The 19,153-nt window shown below is 45.0% G+C and overlaps 1 protein-coding gene across 2 annotated transcripts in view; it reads right to left on the bottom strand.

Annotated features, from left to right (window-relative positions):
- The window catches only part of TNR (tenascin R), a 418,990-nt gene extending 411,277 nt beyond the window's left edge, over positions 1-7,713 (bottom strand). For both annotated transcript variants that reach the window (XM_025396562.1, XM_025396589.1), the window contains exon 1: positions 7,168-7,713. The gene's annotated coding sequence lies outside the window, so the exon portion shown is untranslated. The remainder of the gene's footprint in view (positions 1-7,167) is intronic.
- Positions 7,714-19,153: the final 11,440 nt, after the last annotated feature.

Here is a 19,153-nt window from a genome sequence, read left to right as displayed (position 1 = left end):
AAGGAAGGAAAAATGTTTCATAAATAAAATTCATAATGGCAGAAGAACCTGGAGGGAGAGGAAGGTAGAAAAAAGGAAACTCAAATGTTCATGATGTCTGGCTGACTGCAGAATAGGGCTCAGAAACCCTCCTTAAGGCTCAAATTAATTTCAGTCTAGTACAATTTCAATGTAATTAACTGGGAAGAGGCACCTTTCAGGTATTTAAAAATATCAGATTGGCTCTTGGTGCTAAAAGAGTAGGAGAAAAAATAGCCAACATATGCTTCTAAAATCAAGGTGATGTAAAACAAGGGCCAACCCAACCCATTAGCACTTGAGGAGCATATAAAATCCAGGTCAGCCCAGATAATTGCTACCTTGTTGAAATACCGAGTACCCCGAGCTACACCCAGTCCCCAGGCCATATTAAATAGCAGGTGGCACAATCTGGGCTAGAGGACATGTTCCATGCCAGACACTGTACCAGGGACTTTGTACTCATGCCCTATTTAATTCTCATAAAAGCAACTTAAAGAAGATATGATTATCTCTATAGGCTTTTGGGGATGAGGGAAGGAGGGGATGCATAGGAATTCGAAGTTCAGTTTCCTGTTAATAACCCCCAGGTCTTGCTTCTTGATGCCTTTGCCCCATGGGCTCTGTGTACATGTGGCCCAGAGCAGGGGAGGGATGACTAAGATACAACCAGTAGAGAGAGTGGAAGAACTTAGGCTCTGTCCAGGTGCAGTGGCTTTTGCTTATAATCCCAGCACTTTGGGAGGGAGGCCAAGGTGGGAGGATCACTTAAAGCCAGGAATTCAAGACCAGCCTGGGCAATATATAAAGATCTCCATCTCTACAAAAAGAAAAAAAAAATAAAAAAATTAGCTGGGCATGTAGGTGCATGCCTGTAGTCCCAGCTCCTCAGGGGGCTGAGGTGGGAAGATGGCTTGAGTCCAGGAGGTGGAGGCTACAGTGAGCCATGATCACACCACTGCACTCCAGCCTGGGTGACAGAGTGAGATCCTGTCTCAAAAACAAAACAAAACAAAAACAAAAATAACAACAACAACAAAGTAGGCTCTGTTCCAAACAGATTTGATCAAAAACCAGCCCTGCCACCTACTAGCTGTGTGGCCTTGGGCATGGACGTTAGCCTCTCTGAACCCCTCAAGAGCTTGGTTTTATAAAATGTGAGGGCTTTATAAAAACTTTCTGATTTTCTATTGGTTCTGTTCAACCCAGAAGAAAGTCATTTAGCATCACTATGCCTCAGTTTTCTCACCTGTAAAATGGGGACAATAGTATATATCATAAAGTTTTACTCATTAAATGATGTAAAGTATTTAAAATGTTCATTAATAGTAAAGACAGAAAACATTTATTAAGGGCATTCTCTGTGCCAAACACTTGGCCAAAATTTATAGTAAGCACCCAGTAAGTGTTGGCTAGCCTTATCATTAAGCCATAGAAAGACTCAAGCTGCCAGGGCCCAGGAATGTGAATTTTTAGGTAGACTAGGGTCAAAGACCAAATTCCAGCCCAGAGATATTGCTAATGTTAGCCATCTTGGGTTGATAATGTCCTAGGACCAATGTTCCAGGCTTCCCCCTTTGTCTTTCCTCATACCATGTGGTTTGAGGAGGACACATCCAGATTTAAGTAATCACAACTTCCTCCTGGGTCCTGGTAATAAACCTTTATTGAGTCATTTATAGCCAGAGCATGAGACGTTATTATAGAAGCCAAGTTGGGGTGCCCTTGACAGTACCCTGCTGTAGGATAGGGGTCCCTAGGAGACCAGGCTGGAACCCTTCAATAAACTGTAATGGGTCTGTTGGATCATTTGTCCCTGACCCCAGAACTCCTTCCCCCATTTTGAAGTCTCACCTTGTAATACATAACCCAGAGACATGCTCCCCAAGGGCGAGGGCTGCACTTCTTCCTGCCTGCTAGTACCTCTCTGGGATAAGATTGGGGCACTTGAGCGGGGAGAATAGATGAGAGTTTAGCCTCCATGCTCACTTAAACTTTGGCTGTTGTACTTATTAGCAATGAGAATCTGAGTATAGAAGATAAATCCAATTCATTCATTTGCACCAGCCCAATGTATCCTCCTCCATTTGCCTCCAAGAAGCCACCTGCTTGAACTTCGTAGCGAAAGGGAACAATTTTAACTCATGGGAGTGTCATAACAAGAAAGTTTCCTTTTCTTACTTGATTGGAGAGTAAAGCAGAGGCAATTGGCAAGAATTAAAGGAGGGGAATAGGAAACAATGCAAGCATCCATTGATGGATGGATGAATAAACAAAATGTGGTACATACATACAGTGGAATATTATTTAGTTATAAAAAGGAAGGAAGTTCTGACATGCTATAACATGGATGAACCTTGAGGACATTATGCTAAATAAAATGAACTGGCTACAAAAGGACAAATAGTGTATGATTTCACTTACATGTAGTACCTAGGATAGTCAGGTTCATAGAGATAGGAAGTAGAAGTTGCCAAGGGCTGGCGGGGGAGGAAATGGAGAATTAGCATTTAATGTGTACAGAGTTTCCATTTGGAAAAATGAGAGAGTTCTGAAAATGGATGATGGTGATGATGGTTGCATACAATGTAAATGTACTTAGTGTCACTGAACTATATTTTTTAAAAGGAGGGAAAGAGAAAACAAAAACAAGGTTGCTTGAATTCCCTTTGCCAACTGGCATATTATTAGCTTGATGTGTTCAAAATTTACCAATACAGTTGTAATTCAAAGTCATGTTTCCAAGGCAAAGATACAGTGGTTCTTACATGTGATTGGAAATAGTTTTTGAACAACCTCATTCCAATTCCACCTTCCCCACTGGACTGTCTCTTAAGAAGATGAAACTCTAGTAGGTAGGAAATCTCATCTTTATTAGCATAGCCCATAATCAAAAGGAGGCAAAAGTGTATCTCTGCACTTCTGCCAAATCATCTACTGGAATTGGCTTGTGGACATCATTCAACTTTGTATTTCCATATTAGGGAGTCCTCACTTTGGCTGTCTTCTAACTTTCCATGACATGGTGGTTTAGCAACCAACACTTTACTCTGTGGGATCCCAGCTGGCAGAGATGATTCAGGAGCCTTCCCCTAAAAGAGCTGGCTGGATGCATTGAGTGCATTCTCAAAGGCAGGTGACCCAAGAAAGGGGCAAAACCCTGGAAGAAGGTGCTATAGTAAGGTCTCCAAATGGAGGGAGGCAGAGGACATGAGCACCCTCTGAACATGTAAACAGGTCTGTGACCTACCTGGACACATTTTAAGCTCTACTAAAGATTCTAATCCAGAAACTCTGATTTCCTTGTGGAAGACCCTATGTACAAATGGTGCACAAAATTCCCCATCTTTATCCAGTGGCCCTTAAATGAGGGACAGAGTAGAAGAGAATTGGACAGGCAACATGTCCAAACTGGTTATATATGTTTGTACACGTGTGCTGATACCACACATGCACACACACACAAACACACATTCACCAAAGTTACTAAACCTTCTGATAACTCCATTAGTTCTTAATGGTAAAATGCAAAAGAGTAACACCTTACCCAGCCCACAACCCAGGGATGGGAGCAGGGTGAATGGAGACATCCCTGGATAGAGCTATGTTGGTACATGAGTTTCTGTAAGTGGCTTCTGGTTCTAAATTTACTCTTAAATAAACAGAAACAGCACCCTCCTCCACCATGACCTTTGTGGATAGGGATGAATTTCATGGCATAAGCTCTATCACAATGAACTCTCCTCTTTCTTTCTTTACTAAGCTCACATAGATACTCTTTCCTCAGCTCCTCTCCTGGAGCCCAGATGGGAAGATTCATGACCAGCCACCAACTTGGAATATCGAATTCTAAGTTTTTAATAAAAATTTGAAAATCATCTCTATGAACTCCATCAAATAACTCAGGTCAGCTCTGAGGCAGTTGCCTGCAGGAGCTTCTACAGTTTCTATTCACATTTGATTGTTGGTTTCTATAAACGGTTGAAATGACCACTTGGCTTTCTAACACCATGACCTTAAGGCTGGGGTGCAGAATGTACCCCTCCCACATCTTTGCTACTTACCCAGTAACAATAGCCTCAGAACTCTGAGGTGTTCTCTGGAAAGTCTAGGGTTTACATACCACATCTATTAAGTAATACATTCAGCAATACATTTTCACTGCAAAATGTAGCAGCGTAAGGTATGTTGATAGAAGTCAGAAAGTGATGGGGTTGGGAGAGGGAAAAATTGGAAAGAACCACAGAGAACTTTTGTGCATCTTTTTTGGGGTACTCAAGTGTACACAATTGTCAAAACTTAATCTGAATACTTAAGATCAGTGCATTTTATTATATACAAATTACACATCATTTTTTCAACAACAAAAAAAGTAATAGCGGCCCTTTCCAGGTAAAAGATGGCAACCTATGGCCATGGAGAATAGGGCAGAGCAGCTGACCTCCTCCTCCTATCTTTCCCCACCACTCCTCATCTCCCCAGTCCTGGGGGGCAGCCCAGCAGTCTCCCCTGCACAGTGAAGTGGGGCTGGGCATGAGAACTTACTTTGTCTCCAGATTGCTGGCCAGATGTGACAGCCAGGAATGCTGCAGAAGTGGCATTATATGTAAAGTGAGTTTGCATCCACTTTCCCACTCCTCTTCTAGTGGTTCTATACGTGCTCAGAGCCCAGTTCTCTCCTGCTCCTTAGTCATCCTTGCCACATTCAGAGCCACAGAGGACTCAGTGAAGGTGGTCCCAGAAAAGGTTCATAGAGAGAACAGTCACCCAACACCCAAAGCCAAGACATCTATGGCAACATGCCCCAGATAGGGTGGCTTCAGCTGGGATCTCTGGGGCACGGTGATGTGGCAATCTGGTGCATGACATCAGTTCAGCCTAGATGCCACCAGCCCAGGGTTGTCTCTTTGCAGTAAGCCCAGAGAGCTCTTTACCTGACTCTTGGCCATCTTATTAGCTGAGAAGTAAAGGCCAGCAGCACCTTGAGACTTCTGACTGATTCTCATTCTTCACCAGAGAGAGGCCATTGCTCCACACTGAGTTCCCTAAAAGGCTCTGGCTGCAAGTCTATCCATTGGGGAGCAATTCATTCCTTCTCTCCTGCACATGAGCATTACTGCATTTCCTAGGTGAGGGAATATTAGCAGGTTAGAAGTTCTATTTCCGCTTTTGCTATCCTCTGGCCTCCCACTTTAAGCATGTCTCTCCATTTATAAAATGGGTCCAATAATGTCACTGAGCACTTTTTTTTTTTCAGAGAATTTAAGGGCATTAATAAGATAACGACCACTAAGTATGGTGACTTAAGTAATAAACAGCGGTTTTGGACAGGGTCCACTGCAAGGGCATAATTTTAAAAAAATCCTTATGGATGTGTCATGCAGAAATCCATCCACTCACTTGTTCAAACCAGAAGATTTCAAGGACTGGAGGGTTTGGAGTGTTAAAATATTGAATGAGTCAGTGTTGGTTTCTGATGCTCTGCATTTATCTATTTCAGTCTTTCTTCCCTACCCTTACAACCTCTGACTTCACTCTCTTCCTGGATGCATTCTACTTCCTGCCATTCTAGGGAGATGCTAAGATTTCTGGATCCAATGCCAAGCATAGTAAAAAAAGAAAAGTGGTGCCATTTCACTCAGAACTATGTCTCTCACCCAGAAGGCTCCCAGCCAGAGGTGGAGAGTATTTTCTTCATCTTGGAGAAGGGGCCCATGGTGCTGAATTAAAAATAAGACAAAGAATCACCATTCTAGGGTTCATTTGGGGTTGGAAAGAGTGAAACCACCCCACCCTGCGTATGTATCTCCCCTGTCTCAACACACTTCAAGAAAGTGACCAGAACCATAAATAGTTAGGGGTCAAATAAGGGAAAACTTGCTCCTACAACAAGCCACATCTCTTTCAAGTTCCCTGTAGGATGCTGGCTCCATGGAGACTTGAATGATTGAAGGAAATCCTCAACACCACTTGTTGAATGACTCAACCAGGTAGGCGTGGCCAGGACTGAATGGGGCAGGGGCAGGCATATACTGTCTCCAAGACAATACCAAAGCAGATGCAGGAAATTGACTGAACATACTTGAGAGAGGCAGAAAGCAGGAGAGATAGAGTAATACCTTGCAAAAAAGTAGTAGCAGTGAAGAATGAAGTAATAATGAGCTACTGTTTGCAGAGCCTCTCAGTGCTAAAAGAGAACAGAGTACCTCTTGAAGCCCTCCTGAGTCTGGGACAAGTCTAAGTTTGTTTCTGCTTGCCCTAGACATATAGAGACAAACCTTTCTTCTTAGTTGTTTTTCACTACCAGATGCCCCAGAAAACAGGGCAGAACAGATTTTGTCCTCTTTCCAACCACCCATAGCCAAGGATGACAGAAAAGTGGAGGGTACCTCCTGCCTCCTTGCAAATGTAATATAACCCACATCAGCCAATCTCTGCAAAGCTCAAGACACTAGCACTTTCCTACAACCATAAAGTCAGAAGGGACCTCAGCCCCGCAAAGCCGCCCCAGCCTGAGCTTCACCTGTTGCACCTGCCCACTTGCCATGGGTTCACACCAGAAGAGAAAGTAAAAGGTCAGGTTGGTCTCTCTCCACAGCAAGAGCCCAGAGAATCCTAGGAAACTGACATTTTACAAACCACCTCTTTAAAGCTCTTTCAGAGGTGCATAACTTTTAGCTCTACCTCCACTCCCAACCCCCCAGGCTTCCTTTGCAACTCTTTCCCACCATGGATGGCTTGTCGGGAGAGAGTTAAAGAAGGTGCACGACTAATTCCCCAAACCCTCTCGCTTATCTACAGACAAAAAGAACAGCCCTACATGGAGACACGCAGAAACCACCGGCAATTTAGCTCAGACCTCACCTGTCTTATGCAACAGTACACACACACATACACACACACACACAAACACACACCCGCAAGGCCAGAGTCCACATCCCCCTTTAATTCGGTAAACATAGTTTTGCGCCTTTCTTTTCCCTACGCAGTACCCGACTCTACTGGCAGCAGAGAAATAGATGTAACCTTAGTGCCAAATGCCTTACAGGAACACACAGACACACAGGAACCAAAATGCATCTCATAGCTCTCCTTGGTGCTGAAATTACGTTAGCGAGAAAATCAAAGGAGCGAGTGCTCCGGACTTACCCAGGCTGGGGGTGGGCGGCCGGGGAGCGAGAGGAGCTTCCTGGGAAGAAAATTCTTGTCTGCTCAGGTTGAAGCCAGCTGATGCGCTCACCTAGAGAGCCCACCTCTTTCCCTTCTCTTCCGTTCCTCCTTTTCTAGGAGGAAGAGACAAGGCTTCACGAAAGAAATGAAACCCAAGCTGTCAGGGCTACGGGTGGAAGGAGAATGAGGAGGTAACCAAAATAAGATCAAAAAGTCAGGTGGCTTCACTCCACTAGTGGTAATTCCTTGGGTCAGAGAGGACCCCCTTCTCTCACTCTCCCTGGGTCTGCCCCTGTCTCCTCTGCGTGTTGAGCCAACAGCCTTAGCACAGTCGGTTCCTGCCTCTGACGTGAAAGAGAGGAGGAAGCCTGGGACTGCTTTGCTGTCTCTCTCTCTCTCTCTCTCTCTCTCTCTCTCTCTCTCTCTCTCACGCGCTCTCTCTTTTCCCCTCTTGCTGAAATTTCAGCAGCATGATTTTTTTTAAGCCTCCGTTTTTTCCATCCCCCTACAAGCAGCCCCCTAGTGGACAGAAAAGAAAAGCATCCTAAATCCTCTTAAACAGTCCAGATTCAGGCTCAGGAATACTCCCCGCACCCAACTCTTGGGGCTGCCTCTGCATAGCCAGGGTCCTGAAGAAGACAGAGGATTCCCTCTGACCAACCCAGATAGGAAGAGAAAGGGGGAGGATGGAAGCTTCTGCAGATCCTTTGCCCATGATTGTAGGATAAATCCAGGGTGGAATGGGATGGGCGAGTGGTTGGGATAGAATGTTTTGGAATAAGGTCAGTTGTGGGGTTCTCAAGTGGTTTGAGGTCCTCGCTCAGCAGAAGAAACCCTCCAAAAAGTCAGGGTCTGCAGCCAAGTGAAGTATGTGTATACATAGCACGACCTAGGCATGGGAATGCCTAAAGAGGCAGAGAATACAGGCAGCTGGCCCTTCATCCAACTCCACAATATACCTTTTTTTAAAGCTAGCAAGAAAACTATCCGAAAAGATATGGCCTGAGATCATCTTAGAGGTAGAGACAGAAGTGACCTTGATGCACATTTATGGAGAACCTTGGCAGAGAAGGAACATCAAGGGGTCACTGCTCACAGGCTCATAAGGGATATCTAACATTCACTTTTAAATGTACAGGTACACAGCCTCCCGGAAAGAGTCCTAATACTTACATCTAAAAACCTGAGTCCTAGTTTCAGTCTGCCACTTGCTTACTGGACATTTTGCTTCTCTATGGCTCAATTTTACTGTTTGTAAAATGTGGATAATGCTGCCCCCTCCCTACTGAATGGAATGCTGAGGGATTGGAATGATATAGAGACATAGAATCTCAGGATCGGCAGGGAGTTTAAAGGTAATCTTATCCAAACACTCTTCTTATATTTGATTCACCCCTGGCAAATAACAATAGCTAACAGTTATAGAGTGTTTATAACAGGTGCTAGGCACTGTTATAAGCCCTTACATGTATTAGCTCATTTAAGCCATACAATAACTCTATAATGCAGAGGCCATTATTGCTATTCTATAGACTAAGAAACTGAGTCACAGAGGAATGAAATAACTTTCCCAAGATCACACAGCTAGTGAATGTCAGGGATGGGAATGGAACCTGATCTATCTGACCCTGGAGCTTCCTCTTTGAATTACCATGTACTATAAATATACACTTCAGAAGTGACATTTGAAGTAAATAGAAGATAGCACCATAGTTATCATTGCTTTTATTTATGACAAAGTGCCTAGATTGTTATAATAAATTTATATGTGGCTGAGTTTTTAAAATAAAATATTTACCACTAGGGGTGCCAAACAAACTGTGGAAATTGCTATTACTGATGAGAATCTCCTAAGAAAATTAATTCTTTTGGTGATTTGGGTAGTTTCACATGTACAAAACTGGCTTTAAATCTTATGAAATTGGAAACTATTGGGTTTTAACATCAGTTCAGAAGACACATCACTCAATTTCTGTACCAAAAGCAAATTATTGTCCAGTGCCTAACACAGTGCAAGAATGGAGCCAGCAATTTGAAGAGCTGAAATGTTGCAATGCATTCAGGTAATAAGCACTTAGTGAGAAATTGACATTTTCTTCAGAGTTTCAGAATTATGAATTCCTTAGCTGAGGTGGCTTACTTTTTCTGACTTTTTTTTGTTGTTGTTGTATCAAAAGTGGATGAAGTAGGACAAAGATGGTATGTGACAATTAACAAATCATGGTCCCTGTCCTCGACAGAGGTAACAGTTCCTCAAAGAGGGAAAGAAAGAGCAAGAAACAAATGACTGCAATTCAAGGACTAAGTGCCAAGACCTTGGGCAGTGAGCACATGGAAAAGACAACTGCCCTGGTTTTTGAGGGCTGGGGGAATTCCTAAGGCATGTAGCATCTAAGTTGAGGCCTGAAGAATCAGAAGCCTTGCCAGCAAAAAGTGGGTGAGAGAATTAAGCTGAAGGCATGGCCTGTGCAAACTCGTGGAGGAGGGAAAGAGCACAGTATGAAACTTTTGAAGTAAGTGCCACCCTTCCACTGACAAAGGGGGAATCTGAGGCTCATAAAAGTTAAATGGCTTGCTCAAGTTCAGGCATCTAATAAGTATAGAACCCAAATCAAATGCACATCTATTTGACTCTAAAGTCATACCCTTTGTGAAGCACAATGATGTCTTCTCTCATCACTTAGAAGTACCCACACCATTTAATAGAGTGTTTCAATAACATAGACATTAACATAACCGAGTGAGGATGTAGTAACTACCAGGAAGCTGGGAGTATGATCTGTTACTATTAGATGAGAAATCCATAAAAAGGCACTAGTCAGTTCAAAAAAGGGGGAATTTAGGATGGCAGGATTTTTTTCTGGTGGAGGTACAATTATTAAATGTATTGGGAAGTAGGAATATTTCAGAAGTACAGAGACATTAGAGACTTGCATTTGAAATGGAGATGAATGTAGAAAGGGCTAAAAGGAAGTTTCAGATTAAGTGCTCTGGGAGCCCAGAGGAAGGAAAAGTCCTTTTTCCTAGGAGGGGTGATGGGAGACTTCACCTGGGAAGTGGCCATTCATCTGGACCCTAAAGAATGTAGGTTCAGAAGTCTGCTCCATTGCACCTAGACATTTTATAAATAGAAAACATGAGATCTGAGTTGTCTTAATGAATAGTGAGACACTGATTAGAGGGAGAGTAGAAGATCATTGTAGACAGAAAGATGTGAAGCTTTGGAATATGGATGGGTTTGGGAAGAGTGGAGGAGAAGTGAGATTGATGGATGAATTTGATTTTGGATATGTCAGGCTTTGGGAGAGTGAGACTATATATTATAATAGAGCTGCCCTGGCAGTGGCTGGAGTATGTTTCTGGAGCTCAGATTGCAGACCTGGATTGGTGATTTAGATCTGGAGCCCATTTACGTGGACATAATAGTTGCTGGATGGAGACCACCAATAGGAGAGAAAACAAAGAAGACTGAGGGCAGAATCCCAACCCTATTTCCTTGATCTCTGGATTAAGTTTTATATTTCTTCTTTAGTCCTTGTGGCTGAAGTGCTTGATACCTAGAAAATAGCCCAAAAATACTTACTGATTGGCTCATAACAATAACCAAATGTGTAGTTGAAGATGATATTGGGACTGAGATCAGTTACTTGTTCTTTGGATCAGTTACTAGTTCCTTGGCTTCTGATCTACTTCTAATGTCAAGACCCCTCAGTCACCATTCCTCTTTGGAAACTGGTAATCATTGGCCCCTGGATTTTTTTTTTTTTTTTTTTTTTTTGTAATGGAATCTCACTCATTCTGTCACCCAGGCTGCAGTGCAGCACGATCTCGGCTCACTGCAACCTCTGCCTCCCAGGTTCAAGCTATTATTTTCCTGCCTCAGCCTCCCAACTAGCTGAGATTACAGGCATGCACCACCACCCCAAGCTAATTTTGGTATTTTTAGTAGAGATGGAGTTTCGCCATTTTGGCCAGGCCAGACTTGAACTCCTGACCTCAGGTGAACCACCTGCCTCAGCCTCCCAAAGTGCTGGGATTACAGGCATGAACCACATGCCCAACCAGCCCATGAATTTTTGTTTTCTACCTAGCACTCCAGCCCCCAAGCTCTCCTCCACCAAACTGAACATCTCCTTAGGCACCCAGCTATCTCCAGAGAATCAGGAGCCACTATGTGGTGAACTACCATGGTGGAATTTCACAAGGAAAATCCATACCATGCCCAGTATTCCAGAAAGCTCTTGAATCAACCCTTCCACTACTTGAGGTCTGTACATAGGGACTCAGGAAGTGAAACTGTGGCTTTTTGACAGAAAAGTGAAGGAAACCTAGGATCCAACTTTGAGGTACGGCAGGTACAGAATAGCCAAGGGAGCTCTCAATTCCTAGGTTAACCTAGGCCCCCATCTTGCCACTGTTTCCATGAGCATAGAAAGAGAGGAAGTTTGGCGTAAACACCAGATAAGACATGTGATGACCTTAGGGCTCTGGCCAAGAAGAAGGGGAAAAAGGAGCAGTGGACACTATCTGGATGATTGATCAAGACCCCAAATCCTGTCCTATCCAGGTAATGCTTTGGGAGCAAGTCTTCCTATTTCTCACTCACCCTTCCTACACAATTTCTGACCTTGCAAGCCTGTGTTCACCTGGCCACAGCTATGTAGGATTTTAAATTATTTCCCTTTCATCCTATGAGGATACAAGCTTCTTGGGGGCCAGAACAAGGTTTTCATTTAGGAAACATCTAGCACTGTGGGGCTTGGTCCATTCCCACTCCCAGCCAGAACCTGGGAGAGGGAGTGTGCTGGAAAAGAGAGATGGAAAGAGGGAGGGAGAGATGGAGCCAGGGGAGGGGGGAAGAGAGAGAGAGAAAGACAGAGGGAGAGAGAAAGAAAGAGAGAGAGAGAGATGGGCTTCCAACTAAGTCTGCTAGGTTAAGAGAGAAAATGGAATGGATAGACTAAAGGTTCTTACAGGTAGAGACACCATTTGGGGGGCAATTTTCTTTTTTCTTTCTTACCCCAAATACTTTCCCCATAGCAAAGGTGAGAAGACTGGGTACCCCATATGGTTTTCACACATGACTCTACCCACCACTGGAAAGAAGAGCCCTGCTATGAGCTGCCAACTGTGTGCCTCCACATCTCCTTACAAGAGCATTCATCACCACATTCTGCAGGTAGTGGGCTCAGGAGTGTTAGGCACAGAGACCTAGGAAATAAATGGCTTCCCTAAAGCAATGAAGCAGCTCAGCCCTGCCAGAGAACCCCAGCACTGGGGGAGTACAAGAGTGTACAGTGTCCCAGAGTTTCCCATGGAGCCCTGCATGCACTCCCATGCACAGCCCCTGACCATGTGTGGACTAGGGGAGCCTCTGCAATGGCTGGGGACTCACACTTTCCCAGCACTTACCATACAGATAATCAGGAGTCAAATGTTCACACCATCCTAAGGAAGCTGCCTGGGGAACTTCCAGACATTTAAAATAGGGGTCTAAGCACAATGTGATACCCCCTAGGCCCATGGAGACAGTGAAGAGCAGAGAGCAGACGTTGCCAACAGTAGTCAGACTTGCCTAATGGGCACTTCCTAAAAGCAGCCTAACTCAGGAAGGACAGCCACTTGTTAGGACATTGTGGGGGCATTCAAGCATTAGGTGGGTGGTTTTAGTAAATGACTTGTTTTCCAACTGAGATAATGTGGGGTTGTGCTGGACTAATGGCTAAGAGGTTTACTTAGAAAGGACTATTGCAAGACTTGGGGCTTCTTTTCTGGGAAATGGAGGAGGAACTTCTTAAAAATGGCAATGAATAAGCTGCTAAGTACCGGGTTAATTTTTTTAAAAGACAAAAATAAAAAGATGACCATGAGGATAGTGTAGTTCAAACGGTTACCCTCACAAGGAGCTAGAAAAGGCCCTGTATCCCTAAAGCCAGGGCTTAGCTGGGTTCTGTCCCAGCCTGACTCAGCAGGACTTGGTGACCTCATTGCACAATAGGGATGATGTCTGGGAAAAGTTCCGGAGAGCCAGCTGCCTGCCACAGAGACAGGAAGGTTGGAGTCACAGGCAGGCACTGGCTGGGGGAGGGAGTATGAGAAAGTAGCCACAACAAGCAATAATGAGCAAAAGGAATCTGGGTGGCCAGGGGACTTGCCTGAGCTGGAAAAGAAGGTGGATGGTTGTACAGCTCCAAGTTCTGCCAGCCCAGGAAGAGCCAGGATCTTCCTACTATGTTAGTGGAATAGGTGGGAAGAGACCCTACCCCTGTCCCAAATCTCTCTCCTACCCTGGTCCCACAAGATAGTAAACACCATTATGGTAAACTGTGACAGCTATCACTTTGCCTGCTGATCTCTCCCCAACCCATTTTTCTAGAATCGAAACCTGCCCATCCCCCACCCTAGGCACTAACCCAGCCATTTGACCTAGGCCTGGCCAACAGAAGTTCCCCATTTCTCTAGACACAGTGATGGGTTCAGTGCACATGTCCCAAGCAGGTCCAATCAGAATCTTTCTCAGAAATTAGGAAAGAGAAGCACTGTTTCTAATGGGCTTCCCAAGTAGGAACCATGTAAGCCCAAAGTTGACCATGGTTATCTTTCCTAGCTTTATGATGGAATCCTATCCACAGCAACAAAAAATGACATCGATACCGAGCAGGAAATAGGGCCAAATACAGAAAGAAATGGAGCCCAGACAATGTTGTTTGAGCTCCTAGATCCACCCATCCCTGAACTCCTAGGTAGGAGAGCCAATGAATGCTCCTTTGACTTAAGCTAATTTGTGTTGGGCTTTTGTCACGCTGGCTTACCTTTTAAGTCTTTGAAAGTCCCTGGAAAAAATCAAATTCCCATTAAGTGTATGCCTTCAGCCAGGTGAAAAACACCTAAATGGGAACCCAAGAACCAATAGTTGCCTGGGCCCTGGGAGCAGGAGCAGGAGTTCAGAATGAGTTGGGCATTCAGGGAGGAAAAATAAACACTTCCTTCTCCATCATTCTGCTGGGGACAGGTACTGAGGCCCACATGCTTTTCCTGGGGAGTGTGGAGAGAAGGGCCAGTGGAATTGTAAAGCAGCCATTGCTACATCTGAATAGAAGACAGGGAGTCGTGGGGTGGGCCTACCCAAGAGTACACACTTGTTATGAAGCTTGTGTGCTTGCTGTGCTTTCCAGATGGAAAGGTGCCGTACCCAGGGCCAGATACTGCTGGCATCACGAGGCTCTGCTGCCTGCTTTGTGGAGTGCCCGCCTGGGTGGGGATGGTAGTCCCAGGCACCGTGTCCATCCATGACAGAACTGTTCTCCTCCACTCCAGGCTCGCAGCATGGAACATCTCCTCTGAATACTTCTCAATCCTTTTAGCTCCTCTATGGGCACAGCTGGCTCAGAGGGCTCTGAGCAGCATCTTTCTATTCTGGGAAACTACAGCCATGAACCCATGTGAGCGAGTTTACACCATCTCTCTCTGAGACCAGAGTCCCGCCCTTTCTCCTCCTCTGTGCCTCAGGCTTCTGCATGTAGTGTGCCTGGCCCACTGCACCCTTCCTGGGGAGAGTGGGGTGCTGGGTGATGGAATGCTAGCCAGCGAGGGATGCGACTGAGCCCCAGCTCCCCAGCCTGCCTGCCAGCCAGCAGAATCGTTATCTACATCCAAGAGTGAGCCAGGCTTCCCACACTAAATTAGCAAGAGCAAAGCAGATGTCTCCTTTCAGTGCAGCAAAGGATTATATGGGATAGAGTCAGCTTATTTCCCCTTATGTTACAGATAAGGGCAAGTGTGGGGATCAGAGTAGCTGCCTTTCCTGGCCCAGGACCACACTATGAGTGGGCGGACTAAGGTCAAGGCTTCACTCACCCCCAGCCTGGTTCTGCTCCTCCCTGGCTACTCCAGGCAAGTTTCCTTCCCCATAAACTTCTGACTCTCATTTTAGTATTCATTTCTTATGGTCTCTGAAGAAGGAATAAAGGCCATATTTTAGGTTTCATCTTCTTTTGTGTTGGCCACTTTAGAAACTTCACATTCTTGCCCTGTCTGCCCCCTTCTCCCTGAGCCCACTGCCCTGTGGGAGAGCTCTGGTCTGAGACACTAAGCCCTCCTCCCTTCTCTAGATGTTCTCCCCTGCTGCGGTGCATACAAAGTTCCTCACCAGTAGCCTACGGGAGTTAATGTGGTTTGATTGTTTGTGTCCCCTCCAAAATTCATGTTGAAACTTAATCCCCAATTTAACAGTATTAAGAGGTGCAGCTTTCAGGAGGTGATTAGGCCACGAGGGCTTCACTTCCCTCATGGATGGGATTAGTACCCTTATAAAGGGGATGAAGACAGTGAGTTTGAACCCTTTGTGTTCTTGCATCCCTTCCACCATGTGAGGACACCGAGTGCAAGGTTTTATCTTGGAGGCAGAGACTGAACCTCTCTGTGCCCAAAATCACAGCCCAAAATCTGTGAGAAATAAATTTCTGTTATTTATAAATTACCCAGACTCGGGTATTTTGCTATAGCAGCACTAACAGACTGAGACAGAGTGGAGGGGCCAGGGTCCCTGCCGGCTTGTCATTCTGTGATCTCCCACCATCTTCAGCTTCTCAGCCTGAGTTCTGGCAGGTGAAACTTTCCCACCTGAGATGGCCAGGTTCACACCTCCCTCTCTTCAGCACTTACACTCGCTGCAGGTGGCAGAGAATAATCGAGAAAGCATGGCTTCCTACACAGCCTGCCTGGGTTTGAATTCTTGCTCTGGCATTTATACTCTCTGTAAGTTTAGGAAGTTACTTTCAGTTTTCTCATGTGTAAATTGGAGATTGTCACCAGATGGAGTGGCACACACCTGTAGTCCCAGCTACTGATGGTGGGGAGAGGGACTGTGGGAAGGGGGTGAGGGTGAGACAAGAAGGTTGCTTGAGCCCAGGAGTTCATGGCTGCTGTGCATATGATCCTGTCTGTGAATATCCACTACACTCTAGCCTGGGCAATACAGCAAGACCCCATCTCTAAAATAAATAAATAAATAAATGAATTTGATATTATAATCCTCCCTACTTCATAGGCCAGCTGTGCTAATTACATGAGTGCATTCATGGAAGGCCCTGGGATGGCACATTCTGCTGCCGAGTGCTTCATTCATGCTAGCTGTTATTCAGCAAACATTTTTGAATGCATATCAAAAAAAAAAAAAAAAAAACCCTACCCTTGCTTTAACTTGAGTTGGTCCTGACTTTATGTGTAAACCTCCTTTTTGGGGTTAGCACCTGCCCCCTTGCCTCTTGGTTGGCTGAATGCTGATAGGACTCTATGGCTTTGGCTCTCTGGGGCTTTGTCAGGTCGTACCAAGAAACGCCTCTGAGATGAAGGAGGTAGGAACCTAACCTGGGGTGTGGTAGAACTGGGTTTAAACTTCTGTTAAACCACCTATAAGATGTGCAGCCTCTGGCTAATTCCTTCTCCCTCCATATCTCAGATCTTCCTTCTGAAAGAAGTGGTCCTCATGGAGACCCCCTCTTGATGGTTTATCGATCAGAGGAAATCACAGATGAGTGTTTCAAGAGCAGTGTCCAAAACGTGGTGGAAATTCAGCAGGGTGTCGAGGGTGAGGGTCTGTGGCACATGCCTGATCCTGCTCCCTCCCTGCTCAAATGCCACCCCTCAGAGAGGTCTTTCCTGACATCCCCTTTAAAAATGGCCTTCCCAAGGCCCTTCCCAGCACTATTTTTCTTAATACCCCCTAACACCAGTTGACATTTTATATTTCCTCCTTCCATTTGTTCCATTTGTCAAATTCTCCACTGCACTGACCCTCTCAGAGAGCAGGCCCTCTGCCTGAGACTCATCCCCAAAGTCTAAAGCGGTACCTGGCTCATGCGGACATATTCAATAAATGTTGTCACTTGAGAGCTATTTTATATCCTAGTCATTTTTGGTTCCCTTGTGGCATGTTTTATGGCAAGCGGCAAGGTTTTGAATCTGGCAGAACAGAATTTAAAACCCTTTTCTACCTTAAGAAATGAACTCTGAGCTCCTATTCATCCTTTTGTGAAACAGAGGGAATAATATTTATACCACAGGATTATCATGAAGATTAACTGAGATGGTGGTGTCTAGAACAGTGACTGACACACAGAGGTAGCTCACAAAACCCTTGCTTAATTGGTAAGTGCAGGAAGGAAAGATGGAAGCAATTCCCCGCTTATCTGAGGCCCCACCTGCCCCACCTTTCTTTCCTTTCTTTCCTCTTTCCTTCCCCTCCCCGAGGCTAGCACACGGGGGACCCTGCTGATCCTGCAGCAACAGGGCATCTGTCTCTCTGAGTTCCTGCTGGCAGCAGCAATCTGGATCAGCATTAGAAGTTATTACCCTTTAAAGAAAGGGTCAGCCACTATTTTAACTCAAGTGCCACAAATAGGAAACAAATTTTGCCAGAGGCACCAGAGTGGCTGAAGGAACATTTTTCCAATTTTCACAAAGGCGTCACCAATACCCATTGGCACTTTGGCTTTATGTTTGGCTTTTCTATAAGGCCATTAATATTCACTTCCTGTATCTCTTTTTTCCTTTTTTTCCAAACTATGCAAAGTCATTCTCCTTCTTGTTGCTTCTATTTTTTTTTTTTTTTTTTTTTTGAGATGGAGTCTCACTCTGTCGCTAGGCTGGAGTGCAGTGGCACAATCTCTGATCACTGCAATCTCCACCTCTTGGGTTCAAACGATTCTCCTGCCTCAGCCTCCTGAGTAGCTGGGACTACAGGCACATGCCGCCATGCCCAGCTACTTTTTTTATTTTTATTTTTTAGTAGAGATAGGGTTTCGCCATGTTGCCCAGACTGGTCTCAAACTCCTGAGCTCAGGCAATCTGCCCGTCTCGGCCTCCCAAAGTGCTAGGATTACAGGCAGGAGCCACCATGCCCAGCCTCTCACTTCTATTTTTATCTCTCTCCTTTTTTTCAGCTTTTGTCCTTTTCTTCTTTCCTTAAGAAGCAAGCCTCCTCACACTAGTCTCAGTGCTATGTATTCCAACCTTCTCTCACTGGTCCCTTACTCCCAACCCCATCTTCCTTACTCTGCAGGTGGACGGAATATGGTAAGATTTCAGTATCTAGACATAGGAGCAGGTAGAAGGCCCAATATTATGGGGCCTACATCACTGGAGAAAATTGATGCTACTGATCTCTGTCCCTCTCTTTTCAAGCTGTCAGAGTGAAAGCACTGGGCTATCCCTGCCACACGATTTGATCCATTATCCTGTCAATAAGTAGAAAGAACTACACAGTGAGAACAAATACAAAGACAATGTACTCTGCGGGGCTTCTGAAAGAAGGCATCAGGGTTGTTGGGTCTGGGCTAGTTTGATTTCATAGTCTTCTCATCCCCGTCCAAGAGTCAATCTGTAAGACTTCTATAAACCACACACAGGCAGCTCACAGAGCATGGGCTCTAATCTTGGTGTTCAACCAGGGACCTGCCACTCTCCCTTGGGCCAGTAACCCTACCCTTCATCATTCATATATAACCTCTTGAGCTTACATTTTCTCTTCTGTCAGATGAGAACAATAATCTCTACTCAGCTCTGCACCATTTAGAGCATGTTCTGGGGAACAAATATGAGGCTGCAGGCTCTAGGCATTTGGAAAAAGGGTGGGGAGGGGCTTCAAAAAAAGTCTGTAAATGAATCCTGCTTTTTTCCCTGTTAACACGGGTAAGTGGAGGTCCAGATCACAATTTTTTTTTTTTTTTGCAAATTTGAGGAAAGCCCAGATTCAGAGGAGCAAGTCCCATCTGAGATGGAGTATTTTCTCACTTGGAATAGCACAGTTGGAAGGTGTCAACTCAACAGCTCAAGTCAGATTTTGAATACACTTGGCCTCAAGGCAAGCTATTCCTTCCTGTATCAGCATCCGAGCTTCACACATCCCATCTGAGCTGAGCCAGGGCTGGATCTCAGAAGACACACGCTCCTGGGGCCTTTGCTC

The sequence above is a fragment of the Theropithecus gelada genome, chromosome 1 (assembly GCF_003255815.1).
Source record: "Theropithecus gelada isolate Dixy chromosome 1, Tgel_1.0, whole genome shotgun sequence".
Taxonomy (NCBI): Eukaryota; Metazoa; Chordata; class Mammalia; order Primates; family Cercopithecidae; genus Theropithecus; species Theropithecus gelada.
Note: the sequence above shows the minus strand (reverse complement) of the source record. Positions and strands in the feature narration are given on the sequence as shown.